This window comes from Podarcis erhardii, assembly GCF_964252035.2.
Source record: "Podarcis erhardii genome assembly, chromosome: 8".
NCBI classification, from domain to species: Eukaryota; Metazoa; Chordata; class Lepidosauria; order Squamata; family Lacertidae; genus Podarcis; species Podarcis erhardii.
In genome coordinates, this window is record NC_138499.1 from 86,300,576 (window position 1) to 86,320,136 (window position 19,561).

The following is a 19,561-nucleotide window of genomic DNA, read 5'->3' on the forward strand; positions in this document are numbered from 1 at the left end:
ATAGAGCAAAAAATGCGGTACTCATCCCCCATGGACAGGTCTTTGCATCCTACAATCACTGAAACTGGGGTAATATTGTGCATGCTCTCCATCCCAAACAGCTCCTCCCAAGCACTTGTAAACAACATTGCAGGCATGTCTTCCTTCGAGCACCTCAGCTCAGAAAATCAGGAAGTAGCACTCACCATGAAGCCAAAGCCACTAAGTAAGCATTTTCTTTTTAAAATTAGGTCCTGGGGAGAAGACTTCATCCTGAATAAAGCACCCAATAGGTTTCCCCACTTTTCATTCCAACAGGCGATTGCAGTAGATGCAACCATCACCGAGAATGTGAGCCTATCCGCCAGTATCATAAAACAGAAGGCCTCTGTTCTACAGTTTCATGAATGGCTAAAGAGCATGTCTTGACAATCATTCATTTTTACCACAGTCCAAGGCAGCCAGATCTGCACTCTGCAGCAGTCATACCAAGATAACACAGTTAGAATCCTACCTTTGGAAATTTTACTACATCTCTGGGTATTGAGAACAAATGACCGAGAGCGCAAGAGTTCTCAGCGACACAGGCGAGAGAGGACAAAACTCAGCACAGCGTGCAATAGAAACAGAATGCAATGGAATTCCAAAATCTGAAAAATAACCTGTTCATGGCTTTCTGCTGTATCGCATCTACTGTGGCCCTAACTCAGCAGTTGATTACAAACAGGTTCCTAAGACATGGAAACAGGTGGAGTAAGAAATATCCTAACAAGGGATCCAGGAAGTTTGGAGTGACAGGTCCTGCTGTCTCAGGCTGTCCAGGGTGGAAGGAAGATTGCTGTTGCGAACATTCTCTAAGTTAAGTTGATTAATTACAGCGGACCTACTCTATAAGTAGGAACTGCCTTGGCTTCACACCTTCATTGCCATTCAGCCACTATTTATGGGATCACTTCTATTATTTTACCAAAGAGAAAAACAGAAGAGAAGCAAATGATTCTAACACCAACACATAGCAATCGCTGCATGTTAAGTGAATCCAGTCTGGCTGATTCAAATATCTGAACAGCCAGTTTGCCCACTTCCACACTTGTTTGTGTTTTGCTGGTTGGCAGCAGCAATTTTGGGCAGAAACCATGGAGGGAGGAAGAGAGATTGTACAAATGGAGGAGCAGAACAAATCAGTTCTTCCTTTGTCTTTTGCTGGTTGGCTGCACCAGTTTCAGGAAGAAACCATAGAGGGAGAGAGAATGGACACAGCATGGATTAGAAATATTCCCATGGAAATCATCAGCTCCTTGTGTGAATGCCACCCTAACAAACTACCGTATTTTTCCATGTATAAGACGATGCTTTTTGCTTTAACAAAAAAGGCAAAAATTGGGTGTCGTCTTATACACAGATAGTGAATGCAGAGGGGGCGGTGTGTGATTAATGGCAGCAGCAAGCAGGAGATTGGCAGTGGCGATTGGGCGGGTGATTGGTGGCTGCAGCAAGGCCTGCTGGCGATTGACTGTGGCTGTGGCAATTGGACAGGGGATTGGCAGCTGTGGTGAGGCGGGCAGACAATTGGCAGTTGCGGCAAGGTGTGCGATTGGCAGTGGCTGTGGCAAGCGATCGGCAGTGGCAGGCAGGTGGGTGAGCGATTGGCAGAAGTGACCTCCCCCAACCCCTCCCCCAAAAGCTAAACAACTTAATTTCTTAATTTTGGATTTTAAAAATAGGGGTAATCTTATAGATGGGGGCGTCTTATATACAGAAAAATACGGTATTTCCAGGGAACGTAAAGTGTTTGGGACATGGATGAACATTCACAAGTTATATCGGAGTCAAACCAATAGAACTTTTGGATGTTCTAGGACTCAGTACTGCCTTTCTAACTAAAATCTTACAAAGCACAAAAAAATCAATATCAGACTGAAGAGTTCCATGTGTTTCTGCCTGGCAAAAACTAGCAATTAAGACATGCTGTCATAAATTTAACGTATAACGGCAACGCCGGCAAAACTATTTGTCTACACTCCAGGACTGGTAAGAGGCGCTATGACTAGCACAAGAATTTCACCTGTTTCAGTCGCTGGGCCTGGCTTGTTCTACAAGCCCAGTAGCATTTGCGGTGAAATTCAGTGGAAGATAACAGTTGATTTAAAAGGCGATTGTGTAACTCTAGTTAAAAAGTGCCTTCGGAGGATTATTTTCAATTATAGAGATAAGATCATAGCTTTTTCAGGAGGGGGAAAATAGAAGTGGTGTTGTTTACCCAACTTATTTGAAGGAAAACTCCATTTTCTCCAAATGCAACTTCACTTTCCCCCTTACCCTTCATGTCAACATTCAGTTCTATTTAACAGTTTTACTGATAAAAAAAGTTTAAGGCAAAAACAAAAAGAGTCTTTCCAAATATAGCAAAATGTCCTGACTTTTTTTTTTAAGCATGCTACATTTTCTTTCTTAAAAAAAACAAACTGCTTATTATTTCACACATCACATAACTTGCAACCCACTCTTTTTCCCTCCGACACAAGAAAACTGGGGTATTGCACGTAGTAGACGAAAAGCAGGATGACTTTGCATAGGGAGAGTGACAGTTTGCAGTCCCCTGCAGGAAGAAGCAATTCCCTCCGAAAATAAGAGCGCAAATAGCAGAAACACACACATGTTCTGGACACAAGACAAGGCAGAACTTTTCTGATGTTGCCTCACTGAAGGAAGCCCCACTTAGGATTCTGCCCAGAGGGTAAATAATTCACAAGGGAGCAAAACTAATGTTTAGTTTGTTGGAAGTGCGGCAGAATAGGCAAGAGACTTTTGTTTATGTGCGGCATTTAAGCCATGTGTTACGACTTGCTTAGACACTGAGCAGTGTCCAATGGCAGTGGAGGCTGTTAAGTTGTGGGTGAACATATCAGAAGACACAGCGATTCTCCAAACAGCTCTTGTTTATTCACAGGTCAGAACAGAACTGGACTGAAGGGTTCAGCCAGCCTGCTTATATAAAGCTCCAGTACAACGTAACTGTAACAACTTTCTGTAACTATCCAATCACTGAACGTCACTTTCAATCCCTTATTTGCATATGTGGACCTGACCTATCTACAGTATCCCCCTGCTGGCCCAGGGTGAGAACTTCAGTACATAACAGAAACAGAGAGTGCAAGAGGCTAGGAGCAGCAACAGGGGAGCACAGAGTGTGACAGGACAGGTGAGAGAGTGGTAAGCAGTGGGGGCAGCTGGGTACAACAGCATTGCAGGGAGGCGGCAACCAGAATGCATTCTGCTCATCAGAATATTGGGTAGCTAACCAGGTGCCCGTCCCCATTGCCTTCTAGCTCATGGTGCCAGAGAGGTCCTATTTGGCCCATCCAGCCATTTCCCCAGCACCCATCAGCCTTCATCAGTGGCCATTCACTGCCTTGGCTGTGCAATCCTGTTCCCAGTGGGATTGCACAATTGAGGCAATAGAGGAAGGAGATTCCCTTTATGTTCCCAGTCTCAGGGACTTTGCAAGCCTCCTCCCACTTCCCTTTTAAGATTGGAGTGAAAGGGCTTTTGAAAGGTGAATGGCACCAGTCTCACCCAAGTGTCGAATTTACTCCATCAAGTCAAAAAAGTCCTCCCCGCTCCACAAGTCTACGAGACGCTTCTATGCTGGAATTGAAGTGCCCTTCGCAAAACATTGCACAAGCATCTTGAGCAAACAGGGAAGCTATTTTTGAACACATGAACAGTAAGACATGAAATTGGTTTCTTGGGGAATAAAAACTACGGGTTGTTTTTTTTTCTGGCGTAGAGATGATTTACTATGCGTTAATTACACCAACGACTAATTTGGTTTCGCCCAGGGAAAAAACAAAAACATTTAAAACCATGTTATAATGTTTTATTCCAAAGATCACCAGGTGTTTGTTTGTTTTAAGTTTCTGTAATACCTTGTTCAGGTATTACAAGGCAAGGTGCAGAATTGTAATCCTTAAGTAAGGCAAAAGAGTGACAACATGATAACCTTTAAGACTGATCGGATAGTAGCAGCAGCAGCAGCACAGATGTCAGAAGTCAGCCAAAGGCCATTTTCCTGGCACTGAACAGATGGCAGTGCCAGGGCAAGTCTCTTTGGGGAGAGAATTCCATAAGCGAATAACCACCACTGCAAAGGCAGTGTCACCATTTCAGGTTTTTTGAGAATAGCCCGAAAACACTCCCAAACGCTACCAAAGCAAAAGGAGGCAACAGCTGCAAGATGAAGTAACAGTCACAGGTGCATTTGTTCCACACCATTTCAGGGTGAAAGGCTTCAAAATCAGCAGACCTTTCTCACTTGCCTGAGTGCTCCCTACTATTGAATAAACGGGCTTAACTTCTATGTGTTTTGGGTCACACCAGTATAAACCAAACTAGGGCATTACAAACAAAAGTTGGCCAGCCAAATATACGGTCTTGGCCCAGTATACCTGAAGGAGCATCTCCACCCCCATTGTTCAGCCAGGACACTGAGGTCCAGCGGTGAGGGCCTTCTGGCGGTTCCCTCATTGTGAGAAGTGAGATTACAGGGAACCAGGCAGAGGGCCTTCTCAGTAGTGGTGCCTGCCCTGTGGAACGCCCTCCCATCAGATGCCAAGGAAATAAACAACTATCCTTCTTTTAAAACACATCTGAAGGCAACCCTGTTTAGGGACATTTTTAATGTTTGATGTTTTATCGCTTTATTATTATTATTATTATTATTATTATTATTATTATTATTCTGTTGGGAGCCGCCCAGAGTGGCTGGGGAAACCCAGCCACATGGGCGGGTTGTAAATAATGAATTATCATCGTCATCATCATCACCAGAATTTCTGGTTCTTAACAGTGGTAGAAGATTTTGGTTTGAGGCGCGATTCGCAGAAGTTACGGGCCTGCTATATTTGTGCCTGCAAACAGCTTAGCTTTTTCAACCTCCTCCTGAGATATCAGACACATCGGGCTGAACAGCGTGAAACCAGTGTAACTGACGAAGAGCAGAATCAAGCAAAGTTTATAAAAATTTAAGTCCCAGCAAAGCATAATTTTAATATACAATTCAAAACCTTTTTAAAAGGGGGGGGGAAGGTCCATCCAAGCTAATCACAGAAGGTGGAGCATTTTGTCTGCGCAAGCACATCAGCTTGCCACATGGAAAGAGCCTTGATGCACTGTTCCCTGCCAGAGCCAATTTGGGGGGGGGGATGAGGAGAGAAGCAGGAAGAAGCCCCCTTGTGCAGGTCTTCCACTGATGGGGTACATTAGGTGGATCTTGCCCATACATGACGTCCACATCGTTAGTCACTTCGGCATAAATAGGTCCATTAGTTGTTGTTGTTGTTTAGTCGTTTAGTCGTGTCCGACTCTTCGTGACCCCATGGATCAGAGCATGCCATGCACTTCTGTCTTCCACTGCCTCCCGCAGTTTGGTCAAACTCATGCTAGTAGCTTTGAGAACACTATCCAACCATCTCACCCTCTGTTGTCCCCTTCTCCTTGTGCCCTCTGTGGCTTTTGGATGGGGTCTGGCAGGCTTCCGCTGCGCGTCACTGGACTCCCGTGGATAGCTCTCCGTCAGTTCCCTGTAGCAGAGTCGCCACAGTGGTAGAAACTATTGCAATGTGTGTGTAATAAATCAGACTGCACGCAAGCGTTCTTGCTTAACTCCAACAGTCTTTAATCCTGTAGAAAAACATCTTAAATCAGCCCGGCAAGAGAGCGCACATCTTGCTGCCCCGCCGCAAAAGCGAAAGGGAAAAAAAGCACACAGAGAAACACTCCCCTCTGTGAACATAGCCACGCCTCAGAATGTGAGACGTCACTCAGAACTGTTTAACCCTGTAAGTTCTGATTCTCTTCACACCCTCCGTCTTTGCCAACATCAGGGTCTTTTCCAGGGAGTCTTCTCTTCTCATGAAGTGGCCAAAGTATTGGAGCCTCAGCTTCAGGATCTGTCCTTCCAGTGAGCACTCAGGGCTGATTTCCTTCAGAATGGACACATTTGATCTTCTTGCAGTCCATGGGACTCTCAAGAGTCTCCTCCAGCACCAGAATTCAAAAGCATCAATTCTTTGGCGATCAGGCTTCTTTATGGTCCAGCTCTCACTTCCATACATCACTACTGGGAAAACCATGGCTTTAACTATACGGACCTTTGTTGGCAACAGCAAATGTAATGTAGGTTGTGGTCATTGAGAAAGTCCATACAAAGGTCAGAATGCCTTTTAACCCCATGGTCTTCTGCAGCACCTAGCAGGAACACATCACAGATCTTCAGAAATATTAGGAGCTTCTTCAAACACTGGAGGAGCTAAATGGTTATAATTAAGCCTTGTCGACGTCTCCCTTTGTTTTCCTTTCCCTGTTCAACAATTTACACAGCCATCTATCATAATAAATGCCTCCCTGAATGCCGTGCGCTCTGGTCTCTACACAATAAGGCCGTTTAGCCTTCTTGAGCTCCACTAACCAGAGAGAGGAAGAAACAACTGAAACAACTGGGTGGTATTCAACGAAGATTTACTTGGGAGCAGACCCACTTAAATGACCTGACCTAACTTAGTGGGTCTGCTGCAAGCAGTGCTTATTTGAATTCCACTCTCTGGGAGCAGGTGTGTGAATGGCACCAAGGAAGTATAGCAAGGAGGGTCAGCAGTGGCAAGTCCAAAAAGCACAGGTGAGACAAACCCCTGAGAGGTTTAGGGGTTCCCCAAAGCACTTTCTAGAAGCTGCACCAAGCATTGATACAAGAAGCACCAAACTGACATGGACATAGCGTACAAGCCACGTCCAGCAGAGTCAAAGTTTTGGACTTGCAAGCTCTCAAAGATTATTGGATTATTGGTTTTAATTTTAATTTTAAAATGGACCCATTGTTGTTTTTGCTATCAGTTATGAAAAAAATTAAGCTTAAGCATAGGAATATTATTTCATATATCATTTTCACAAGGGCAAAAGTTTTTTTTTATGGCAACTATGAAAGGAGAGGAACAGAAATGTACCAGCGATAGCTAAATTGACTAATCATGTGCTTGTTAAGAAAAAAAGGAAGGCAGGAACACGATACACATGGGAAAGGGCGGCATCTTCATTGAGGTTTGGAATAAAAAAGGTCATGTTACAATAGCTGTGGAGGGACGCGGGTGGCGCTGTGGGTAAAACCTCAGCGCCTAGGACTTGCCAATCGAAAAGCAGCGGTTCGAATCCCCGCGGTGGGGTGCGCTCCCGTCGTTCGGTCCCATCGCTTGCCAACCTAGCAGTTCGAAAGCACCTCCAGGTGCAAGTAGATAAATAGGGACCGCTTACCAGCGGGAAGGTAAACGGCGTTCCGTGTGCTGCGCTGGCTCGCCAGATGCAGCTTGTCACACTGGCCACGTGACCCGGAAGTGTCTGCGGACAGCGCTGGCTCCAGGCCTATAGAGTGAGATGAGCGCACAACCCTAGAGTCTGGCAAGACTGGCCCGTACGGGCAGGGGTACCTTTACCTTTTTACAATAGCTGTGAGTGCAAATTTCAAGGAGTTATGTGCATTTTAAAACAATAAATGGGTCAGAAATGCCATCCTGTGGAGCCCAAACCTTAGTATGTTTTCTAAGAAGCAAGTACAATTAATTTCAGTGGTGCTTACTTCCAATCTAAGGATTGGTGCATAGGATTTTAGCTTTATTCTTACTTTCTAAGGCAGGCATCCCCAAACTCGGCCCTCCAGATGTTTTTGGGACTACAATTCCCATCATCCCTGACCACTGGTCCTGTTAGCTGGGGATGATGGGAGTTGTAGTCTCAAGACATCTGGAGGGCCGAGTTTGGGGAGTTCTAAGGCATGCCACAGTGACCCTCAACTAAAGTGAGATCTACTTCTTTGACCCACTGCCTAATGTAGTTGCAACAGCTCTTGCCCCAAGTCTACGGATCTGCAGCCCCACCTCACATCTTCATTCTTTAGCTCTATGGAGGCAGCATCACCACGCCCCATGAGCACACCCCCCATAGCGCACAGGAAGATATGGGGAGAAATACCAGTGCAGCCTAAATTAAAAGGCCTGCCAATTAAGGGGTTATAAAACCATTTTATGTTGTGCAGCAGTAACAGTTCTATCACCTGCCAATGGCCCATTTATCAGGATCAGATGTTGTCTGTTAAGCTAATTAGTTAAACAATCTTTATGAAATAACTTTTAAATGGGTTTCAAGGGAGGGTGGAGGAACCTCGTTAACATTTCAACTCGGGGCCAAACTACACATGACGCTCCGTTGTACAATTCCTTTCGTATAAAGGAGGGTGTTTTGCTTTTTTTTTTTTTTTTAACAAAAGAAAACTGTTCACATTTTTTTATTAATGAAAAACATCCTCAAGGTTGCAAGAGCAAGAGAGAGGTAGGGAGGAGTGTTATTTAACTCTTTCCCTTTCGGCCTTTTGTTTCCCCAAACTCATCTCCCCCCCCCCAAAAAAAAAACTGTTTTCCCATCCATGGGAGAGTCAATTGCAGTTAATGTGAATGCAGGATGTAGGTGGGGCTGTGGTGTAAATCACTGAGCCTCTGGGCTTGCCGATCGGGAGGTCGGCGGTTCAAATCCCCACAACAGGGTGAGCTCCCATTGCTCAGTCCCAGCTCCTGCCAACCTAGCAGTTCAAAAGCACGTCGAAGAGCAAGTAGATCAATAGGTACCACTCCAGTGGGAAGGTAAATGGCATTTCCGTGCGCTGCTCTGGTTTCGCCAGAAGCAGCTTAGTCATGCTGGCCACCTGACCCCGAAAAACTGTCTGCGGACAAACGTTGGCTCCCTCAGCCAGTAAAGCGAGATGAGCGCCACAACCCCAGAGTCGTCCGTGACTGGACTTAACCGTCAGGGGTCCTTTACCTTTACCTTTTAATGTGAAATAACAACAAAGTGGATCTCTCTCCACTTGAGAATAGTGGCAACACTTTAGCTCAAGTTATTGAGAGTGCCGTATGATTGAGCAGTTATAGAACAGAGTGGTACAACAGCTGTACAGTGGTACCTCGGGTTACATATGCTTCAGGTTACATATGCTTCAGGTTACAGACTCTGCTAAACCAGAAATACTGCTTCAGGTTAAGAACTTTGCTTCAGAATGAGAACAGAAATCATGCTCCGGCGGCCCGGCGGCAGCAGGAGGTCCCATTAGCTAAAGTGGTCTTCAGGTTAAGAACAGTTTCAGCTTAAGAATAGACCTCCAGAACGAATTACGTACTTAACCCGAGGTACCACTGTATGGAGTCCGCACTGTCTGGATGTACAGGTTTGCTGGCCTTTCTTCAATGAAGAGGCTCCTAACCCAAGTCCCCTTAGGGCTCATGTCTCATGGTAACAGACAAGGAAGCATAGATTCCAGGAAAGGAGCCTGCAATCATAGGCACATTGTTCACAAGAACGAGGACTTATTGAGTGGCATTCTCATCAAGGAGCGAGAAATGCAAATTATAGCTCCGCACTGATTATATTTATATCCTGGCATTGAGCCACTGCTCGACTGGTGTCACAACTTTACTTTGTGCAGCACGTGTCAACAAGAGTTACGGCCCCTCTTTCTGTTTAGACAGATAAATGTGCCTCCTCCCTAGATGAACAGCGTTCATTATAGTGAGCCACTCATCCAAGAGATCGTGGCTACAGAGTCACGTGTGTCACACATTATTCACCGAAGATTTTGAGTGTTCACCATGGCACACAGAGTTAATTGAAAAAGCGTCATCTCTGAAAGGCGTTCAGAGTTGTCTTTGTGTACTACAAATTTTGTCGAATGGTTCTGCTAAACCACTTCCATTATCTTATATTTGGATTTAATTAATATAGCAAAATGCTGTTAAGCCTGTTCTACTCACACAAACACGAGTACCCCTACTGAGGATGAATAGTGAGAAACTAGGACACTGTGTTTTGGTGATTCCAAGGTCCAGGAAGTTGGTGATTCCAAGGTCCCAGAAATAGTCACACAGCATTTCTTATGAGCTTCGGTTGAGACCTTCAATAGGTAGGAAGACCCTGAGCATAGTGATCCATGTTCTGGGAACTTCCAGGCTGAATTACTGTAATGCTTTTGATCCCCATTTTTTGATCATGTACCAAGCCATGGCTGGTGTAGTGGCTGGAACCTGAGTCCGAGCTGAAACTAGATTAGGTGCTGAGCCAGAAAGGGCTGGAGATTCACTCTCTCAAAAGGGTGCTGTTAACTGAGCAAAGGTTCAAAGGAGACTGAGAGTCTGACATAGTCATTGCTGGTTCTTCCTCTGCTCGGTCCTCCATTGGGCCATAGGTCTAGATTCAGTCACTCTTTCTGAGCTATTATCAGAGCACTGCTCAAAATTTCCCAGGCATCAGGCACAATTTGCGACTGACATGGGTCCAATTGCAACCACCTGGAGATCTCTGGTGGCCTCTCCAGCTTTCTTAAGCAGGTAAGCAGAAGATCTTATTTAGTGCATACAGTGGTGCCTCGCAAGACGAAAAGAATCCGTTCCGCGAGTCTCTTCGTCTAGCGGTTTTTTTGTCTTGCGAAGCAAGCCCATTGACGGCTTAGCGGATTAGCGCTATTAGCGGTTTAGCGGCTTTTAGCAGCTTAGCGGATAAGCGGATAAGCGTCTTAGAAAAGGGGGGAGGGGGGAAAAACCCGCAGGAACTCGCAAGACATTTTCGTCTTGCGAAGCAAGCCCATAGGAAATTTGTTTTGCGAAGCACCTCCAAAACCGGAAAACTCTTTCGTCTAGCGAGTTTTCCGTCTTGCGAGGCATTCGTCTTGCGGGGCACCACTGAATATCCCACCTTTTTCTCCAGGGAGTACATGGTTCACCCCCTCCTCAATTAATCCCTACAACGACCCTGTGAAGTAGGTTAAGAGGCTGTGACTGGCCCAAGGTCCACCAGTGAGTGTCATGACAGAGTGGGGCCTTGAACCCTGATCTCCCAGGTTCCAGTCCAACACTCTCACCAATACCCCACCCTGGCTTCTGAGAGTACTATGGGGCAGCTATATAAATTGAGCAGGTAAACCAATATGGGGAAAGCAGAAGGAGCTGAAATATTTTCCTTGAAGCGTGAATTTGTTTTGTTCTGGATTGTTTTATCTGGTGTTTTAATGTGTTGTAAACCGCCTTGATATTTTTTTTCTTTAAAATATAAAGCAGAATAGAAATGAAAATAATAATAATAATAATAATAATAATAATAATAATAATAATAGTAAAAATGGTGCCTAGACATACTGTTGTGGCGACCGTGATTTAGATTTACAGTGCCATTTTGCAATTAGCTTCTATATCTGAGTTTCTAACACTGTATCAAGGCCAGGTCATGTGTTATTCCTTCATGTAGGAAAATGTGTGGCTGCTCCATAAAGAAAAAAACTGCATTTTATACCTGACATTGTACATGCTTTTGTGTATACAGGAAGGCAGGGTGTTGAATGAAACAGCTGCCCATCCTTTTATACTGGATCCCTCTTTTGCTGCAGCAAAAACATTCAATAATTTCAATCAATTGATGAGGCCATCACAGCAGCATGCGGCCCATTATTTCCTTGGTTTCATCATTACTCGGCATCCCTATACCTGAAGAACATTGTGGGAAATGTAAAAGAGCAAAACTGTTAAAACCAGCATAACTGATCCACCTCTACTTGTGAATACCATGCTTGTTGCTTTTATTCAGCTGAAACTCTGACAGTGGCATCATCTGAGATGTGCAGAAGTTTTCCTTCAACATGCAGACTATTTCCCAGAGACCTAGCGTTTAGGACTAGCATCAGGATCATCGGGCACTACAAGACTGAAGAGCTTCCGCTGCCATTGGTGTCTCTCACTCTGAGCAGCAATGAGGACTGAATAGCCCCTGCAGTCAGCACCATGTCACCACTTGTGGCAGCAGCTCCACATCCTCCACACCAAGGGAGAGGGAATGCAGATGAGCAAGCAGCTGTTGCTCCTCAACAACATGGCACACTTGCCTAAGTGACTGACTGCAGCAGGCAGGGAATAAGGGCTACGTTGCTGCTGGGGTCCAACACGGGGCATCTGTAAGCTGGTCCTGCTCATGGTTTTCCATGGAGCAAATGAAGTTGGGCCCTGGGCCCTGACCACTACAGTCCAACTTATGATGGTGGTGCTGCTGATGATAGTTTATTATTTATACCATGCCCATCTGGCTGGGTTTCCCCAGCCACTCTGGGCAGCTCCCAACATAATAAATAATAATAATAATAATAATAATAATAATAATAATAATAATAATATAATGCAATAAAACATCAAACATTAAAAACTTCCCTGAAAAGGGCTGCCTTCAGGTGTCTTCTAAAAGTCATATAGTTGTTTATTTCCTTCACATCTGATGGGAGGGTGCTCTACAGGGCAGGCACCACTACCAATAAGGCCCTCTGCCTGGTTCCCTGTAACCTCGCAGTGAGGGAACCGCCAGAAGGCCCTCGGCGCTGGACCTCAGTGTCCGGGCAGAACGATGGGGGTGGAGACACTCCTTCTGGGAGAATATTTCAAGGGTTGGTGAGAAACTTGTAACCAGTGGAGGTTGTGGTGTCAGAGGCTATACTTTCATTGGAAAGATCACTGGAAAGATCTGACATAAAGGAGAAGACAGGAAAAAGAAAATGCTAAAATATGAATCTCACTTGGGTTGCCACTGCCAGTCTGGGTGGCATTGCCATTGAAATGGTGTGCATGCACCACATCATGTGATCAATTACATGACGTGTAGCTTACCTGCCCCCCCCCCAAAAAATATTTTACTCAAGTTGCCACCCCTGCCCACCTCCACGCTGCTTAACATTCACTGAGTTAAATCATCTATGGATCTGAGGTAAAATGTTAACAGCATAGTGAAAACACCGTGCTCGTTTCCACCCCCCCTTTTCACCAAATAAAGTGACGCAGGAGAGATGCAGAAGAGGTATTTCTGGGGTCAAAAAGAGACTGAATCATAGAATTGGAGAGCTCGAAGGGACCCTGTTAATCCTGCAATGCAGGCGTCTCGCTCCAGTGGTGGCTTAATCCAAGCAGATGCAGCACTCCTAAGAGTTTGGTCCCTCTTGTGGATAAGACACCCAGTGGCACAGGCCAATTCTTCAGCATGCAGAAAACTGAAGGACGACTAGGCAGCACAGAGGCAGCCATGAGAGGCGCTCAGCTCTTCAGAATGGACCACTCACCATGGAAAGGAGGAACCTCCAAGGTGCCCCCAACTCTGGAACATCTTCCCCCTTCGATGGTGGGTTTTAGAAGCAATGTCTCCCTGGCAGCAGTTGGCTCAAGCGGCGTGCAAAGCTCTACCTCTAAATTGGCAGGTGCTGAGGAAGAGGGGACTTTCAGTCTCAGCCACTGACTTTCATGGAGTAAGATCACTGGGAACAAGCTGCTCTGCTCATTAGGCCTGACACTCAACCAAGTCTGTAGAGATTGTGGTTTTGCTAATAAAGAGTTGGCTCCAACTTTGAACTGTGTGATTACTGAACAGCAGACTCCTGGGACAGCTATTTAGACATTAGAACAGAAGGCACAGTTCCAATTCTGATCAAAGTAAAGAGCGTTGTTTTACTCAGAGGAGACCCACTGAACCATGTACTCCCTGGAGAAAAAGGTGGGATATAAATGCTATAAATAAACTCTTCCGCTTACCTGCTTATGAAAGCTGGAGGGATCAGCCGGGTGGAGATGTCTGTCGCCAACATGGCCATCCAGAGATTCCACCCCCAGTCGCAACTGGACCCATGCAAGTGGGGAATTTCTAGCACTGCTTAAACAAGCAGCTCCGCTTGCAAGCACAAGGTTACAGAAGAAGGTTACAGTCTCAGGACCATTAAGCAGCTGCAAATTGGCAACCAGAAAACTCAGCTGCTGGGCTTGATTGACAGGACATCGTATGAAATGCCTGCCTTTGTTCTTCATGATCAATAGCAATGCACATTAAATGCATGTGAAGTTAACCTACAGCCCAGTGCCAAGAAACATTTTTCTGGTTAGTATCTCAAGCCTCAGACATAAAAGAATGAAAACAGATGATTTATATCAAATGACTGCGTGGTTCAGGATCAAAGTCTCCTCCTGTTGGAGTTTTAGCACCGACTAAAGCAGGAGCCAAACCAGACCCTAACAGTTAAAGTGGGGGGAACCGGATGCGACCCCAAATGCCTCCCTCATTCCAACCCAGGGGTAGGCAACCTAAGGCCCGGGGGCCAGATGCGGCCCAATCGCCTTCTCAATCTGGCCCACGGACGGTCTGGGAATCAGCGTGGTTTTTACATGAGTAGAATGTGTCCTTTTATTTAAAATGCATCTCTGGGTTATTTGTGGGGCATAGAAATTTGTTCTTTTTCCCCATAAAATATAGTCTGGCCGACCACATGGTCTGAGGGACGGTGGACCAGCCCACGGCTGAAAAAGGTTGCTGACCCCTGCTCCAACCAGCCCCTTGGTAAGGCTGGATCCATGGCCAGCAAGGTGGGCTCATAGTTCTCTTTCAGCTTCTGCCTTCTGGGTTATAAAGACTAGGACTAGCCACCTGAGAAACAGTTTCTATCCAAATGCAATTTTGGTTTTAAACGCTGTGTAAGGAGTCTCTATGGGAGTATATTGTATTTTTAAAATGGGGTATCAGAGTTCTTAGGGGGCTAATTATGCTGGGATAGGTGGGATAGCAGGCTTGTTGGTTCCGAATGTCTTAGGTAGATTTATCTGTTTTTTTCAATTTTGTTGTTCTGTTTGTTGTTTTGTTGTGGGACAATGACAATAAAGATTATCATATTGTATCGTAAGAGGGCCCAGGTTCAAGGAGAAGAAATGGGAGAGCCCCCCCCCCAAACACCCAATGCAGGCCACACACACGGAAGTACCAAAGGAAGATGCACCCACAAATGTGTGGAAGAAGTGTACCAGGTTTGAAGTATTAACCACAGCTCCAAGTCAGGGAAAGGAGAATGGAGGGAAAGGAAAACAGGGACACACAGAGTTTGTGACAGGGGCTAACAGAGAGGGTGCCGGATGGGTATACTGAAAAGAAAGCAGAACACAACACCGTTGTAAATAAACCGGCACCTGGTAACAGGAACAGAATGCATGTTATGAATTTCCAATGCACATATACTTCACTTCCGCAGGTAGTAAATAAATTCCTTCTGCTGAGCTGATACTTCAGTTTTTAAATACGAATGTTATTATAATACATGAATCTCCCATGCGTACGCACAGTGTTAATTCTGTTTCCATGTGCAGGGCTGGAGAAAAACATAAAACTCTGCATATGTTTACATTTCAAGCTTTGAATTTGACACTTTGATTATGGACTGAGCTTTAACGAGATGAAGTTTTCGCTGTTTAATTGTGGCACTGAGTTCCCTGCATCATTTTGCTTCAGCCAATTTTGTTCAGTCCAGTGAGGATGAGCTTTGACTTTGGAAATCTCAGACTCGGCAAGGAGGAGGGTGGGCTTCACCTTCCATTGTTCTGCTTTCTGAGCTCAGTGGGTGGTTACTAAGAAACAAGATACTATTACCTCACCCTGTGACCTATCGCCCAGCTTGCCTGGCAATGATTCTTTCTAAAACTCAACACAGGGTCACTGGAGGAGGCGGGTGAGGAAAGATGGGGCAACATTATTAAAATCGTAAGCTAAATAAGATCTTGATAATTCCCTGGAGCTGGAAATGTAACCAGGAAGCTCAGAAATATCTGGAAGTAAGGCCACTGAAACCAACAGCAATACATTTTTAAAGAGCCAATATATCTCTTTTCCTAACTTGTCCAAGGAAACGGCATTCTTCTTTCCCTTGCAAGGCACAAACCTTTTATTGCTTTCTATTATTCCTTATAAACACACTATGCTACATATAAATGAATGCATGATACAAGTAAGAAATACAAGCCTGTTGAAAATGGGAGTTGCTGTGTTTAGTTTTGAGCACTCTCAACAGTTTCACGTTCAGTAGGCATCAAATAAGATAAGCAATTCAGCCAGCATCAAGACAGTGGTCAACACTGGATGTGAAACAGCATCCACAGAATATGCCATTTAGATTGGTCAACATTCCCAACCACAACTGACCAAATAATTATATCAAACAAGGCAGTGATACAGTCTACAATGGGTTCAAAACTTGATGGGTAAAGTCGAGAGTGTGTGAAGCAGAACCAGTAAGTTAATAACTCAGCCCTCCAGCTGACTACAATTCCCATCATCCATGACCAATGGTCCTGTTAACTAGGGATGATGGGAGTTGTAGTCCAAAAACAGCTGGAGGGCCAAGTCTGGCCATCACTGGGGGGGGTGCCAAAATTTGCCAAGGGCTGCCCAAAAAGGCCCTGAGGGTCACTTGTGGGCACCCCACCTTTCCCTACTGCCCCCACCACCACTAGAGAAATGGTGCCAACATCAGCAGCAATTTTGGGAGCCGTGTGCGAGAGCTCGCTGGAAATTGGTGCGCTGATGCCAGTGCCACTTCCCCACCAGTGGTGGGGGCACTTTCCCATGTCACTTCAAGTGGCAAAATGGGACACCTGCCCACTCCTGATCAGCAGTGCAGAGTTTTACCCACAGGAAGGCAAATATCACACAGAAAATGATAATTCCAAGCAGAGTTTTTTCTTGAGCTTATAGCTGGTTAAAGCATTCTACCTAAATCTGAGTTCCTTAGAACACTGATCCGCAAAAGATGCAAAATTTTGTCCAGCAGAGGAGGAACAGTACAATCTACATGGTAAAGAACTGCCCTTCGAGGAAAGCTTGCAATGTTTAGAGGTTTGGGGTTTAGCAAAAAGACAAGAAAGGGGAGGGGAGGAGCAGAAGCAGCTAGAAAGTGCTTTCCTTTCTCTTTCTCTCTCATACAATATAAGCAGTAAAGCTAAAAGGTTGGACATTCAGGACAGACAAGGGAAGAGCTGCCCACACAACACCTACTTGGGGAATGCATTGTCACACGTTGTGAGGATGGCCACCGACAAAGTACTGGGCAAATTCATGATGAAAAAGTACACGAGGGGCTACTAATCCGTGGTTATGATGTCTATGTTCCACCTGCAGGATCAGAGGCAACATGCCTCCGAACACCAGTTGTTGGGAAATAACAGCAGGGGAGCATGGTTCTCTTCATGTCCTGCTAACATGTTGCCCATAAGGATATGGTTGGCCAGCTCTTCTTTATTCTGCAAGGGCAGAATAACATTATTATTTAGAATCTTGCACAAGTCTGCCAGCTTTAAGCATTTATTTGGCAACAGTTGCTTTAGGACCAGGACGTTAGATGCACCAGCTTCAATGGGACTTTAGAGTCTCATAGGGTCTTCTTTAGAGGAGAAGACTACACGTTAGGGTTAAACAACATAAGAAGCCCACCACATGGCCAGACAGCTGGTCCATTGCCCAATATTGTCTACTTTCAAAAGCAAAGTGTTATCTGGTCTCCGGTAGAGATTTCTTTTTAACCCAGCTATCTCATCATCATTTAATCAGCCATGATACGGATTCACAGGGCCCTTTACATGCAAGGCAGGTGCTCTACTAGGGAGCTTACAGCCCTCTCAGCACATCCAAAGAAAGTGTAACCCAGCCTGCTCACCTCCCAACTTTCAGAAAGAGCTCCACTCCAACGAAACCTATAATTTCTGGAGCTGCCTGCCAGGCACTTTTCTTGCCATTTCAAAGGCTTTTTCCTGTTATGAATACTTAGTACTTTAGGTTTTTATTGCTGCAATCTAATCTAAGAGGGGGAAACAAATAACGCCTTTTCTAAACAAAGCATTTTCTAAACAAAGCAAAACAAAGCTATGACGTGCACATACGTAACCTTTTTTAAAAAAACAAAACAGTAAGTAATTTTTCAGAGAGCTCAAGTAGCAGAAGACTCTGCCAGTCTTTCAGCCCCAAAATTCAGATGTTCTTTCTTGAAGCCAAGCAATAGCCATCCACCCTCCTGGGCATCTTTCCAAGAAATGGGAAATGGAGTAAGTGCCTCCTTATGTGTCCTGCGGATTCTCTCTTTCCGTGTTCCTACATTATTCCAGATTAGACAATCATCCAATCTAACACACCTCGGCATCTGGGTTACTGGCTGCAGCCCTAAAACACAGTTTTCTGGAAGCCCGGAGAACACAGAAACTGAGCAAGTGTTTTCTAGCAGGTCAGGTCGTCTAGCCCAGGATGGTCTATTCTGATGGGCAACAGTTCCAATAATGTTTCCTCGCCCCGCATCCAAGGACTGTCGAACTTGAGCTGCACAGAACAGAGCCTAGAACCTTCCGCAAGCGAAGCCTGGGCTCGAGGGGGAGAAGATGCCCCCGTCGGGTTCTCCTCCCCGAGCCCGGACCTCTCCTCCTCCGGACCCGAGCCACCTGCTTCGGCTGGGCAGGTGCGGCGCCCTCTCTCGCCACCCAAGGCAAGCGAGCGAGCAGCCCGGCGGCGCCACCGGTTGCGCAGCGCAGGAGCCCTTCCCGGGACTGTGCCTCCTAGCGCGCAAGAGCCGGGCACCTCCGACGCCTCCGCTGCGCGCACAGGGGCGCACGCCAAGCTCGGAGCGGAGCGCGCGAGAGAAGAAACTTTTGGAGACGCCCGGGCGCAGGCAGGCAGGCAGGCAGGCAGGCGCGCAAGGGACGCGGAGAGCCCGGGAGAGGCTCCCGTCCGGGGTCGGGCCGCCTCTGCGCCCGGAGAGCTGCCCGGCCCGGCCTGCTGCCCGCCCGCCTGCCTGCCTGCCTGCCTGCCTGCCTTCCCGGCGCAGAGAGGTTGCCAGGCGCGCTGCCTCCGCCTGTCCCCGCGCAAGGCACCCGCAGCAGCATCCCCGGCGGGCGAGGCGGGACGCCGCCGCGGCACGATGCCCCTCGCCCCCCCGGCCGCCCCTCGCCCTTACCTGCGCGTAGGGTCCCCCGCGGGGCGCGGCGCCTCCGGGATCCGGCGACCAGGAGCCGAGCAGCCGCCCGCCAGGCTCCGGCGACGCGCGTGGAGGCGGCGGCGGCGGCGGCAGCGCGGGCGGCCGGGCGGGCAGGCAGGCAGGCAGGCAGGCGGGCGGCGGAGCAGGAGGCTGGGCGAAGGAGCCGGAGGAGGAGCCGCGGCGGCCCCGCTCCCTCCCTCCCTCCCTCCCTCTCCGGCTCGCCGTCTGCCAGGGAGCGGGGCGAAATTCCGGCGCGGCGGCCAAGCGCACACCAAGGAGCCCCGGCGAGTCCGCGCAGCCGGGGCGGGGCGGCGGGGAGGGACTTGCGCGCCGCCGCCGCGCACCTTCAGGCGGAGAGGAGGGGCGCGGGAAGGGCAGCCGTCGAGGCGCGCACCTGGGTTGCGGGAGGCGGGCATCCCCCGCTCGGCACCGGGCTGGAAATGCGTCGGGGGCGCAGAGGAAAAACTCCCTGCCTGGTTTGTGGAAGGGAAAACCGGAGAAGGGAGCAAACGGGCTTGGATTTAGGGAGGAACGAGCAGTGGCGTGGCGTGGGGGGTGCAGGGGGGCCCAGCCGCACCGGGCGCAACATCTGGGGGTTAGGGGGCGCAAATCCACGGGTTAGGGGGCGCAAATCCACGGGTTAGGGGGCGCAAATTACTTGCCTTGCCCCGGGTGCTGACAACCCACGCTACGCCACTG

At 47.2% G+C, this 19,561-nt stretch overlaps 1 protein-coding gene across 6 annotated transcripts in view; it reads right to left on the minus strand.

The window, feature by feature from the left end:
• ENOX1 (ecto-NOX disulfide-thiol exchanger 1) overlaps positions 1 to 18,941 on the minus strand; it is a 309,881-nt gene extending 290,940 nt beyond the window's left edge. For all 6 annotated transcript variants that reach the window (XM_081872748.1, XM_081872745.1, XM_081872749.1 and 3 more), the window contains exon 1: positions 18,842 to 18,941. The gene's annotated coding sequence lies outside the window, so the exon portion shown is untranslated. The remainder of the gene's footprint in view (positions 1 to 18,841) is intronic.
• Positions 18,942 to 19,561: the final 620 nt, after the last annotated feature.